Raw genomic sequence first — 269 nt, 5'->3', positions numbered from 1 at the left:
CACCAAACTTAAATTGTTGCTTGTCCCCAAGCAACTGAAAATCAAATAGGATAAAAAAGAAGAGAATATACTATAAATTCCGAAATATCAATGGATATTAATTTAATTAGATGAGCGGGACTTGTAGCTTTTTGCTTCTGAACAGTTTTGGCATCTCACTTTTTCCTTTGAAGTTCAAAGTGATTGGCGTCTCTGGGAACTCAGAATTTTGGATAGTGTTATTGACTTTCCTAGTTAAGCATGTTGATTCTTGAACACAGCTACTTTAT

This window comes from Arachis duranensis, chromosome 9 (genome assembly GCF_000817695.3).
Source record: "Arachis duranensis cultivar V14167 chromosome 9, aradu.V14167.gnm2.J7QH, whole genome shotgun sequence".
Classification (NCBI taxonomy): domain Eukaryota; kingdom Viridiplantae; phylum Streptophyta; class Magnoliopsida; order Fabales; family Fabaceae; genus Arachis; species Arachis duranensis.
Note: the sequence above shows the minus strand (reverse complement) of the source record.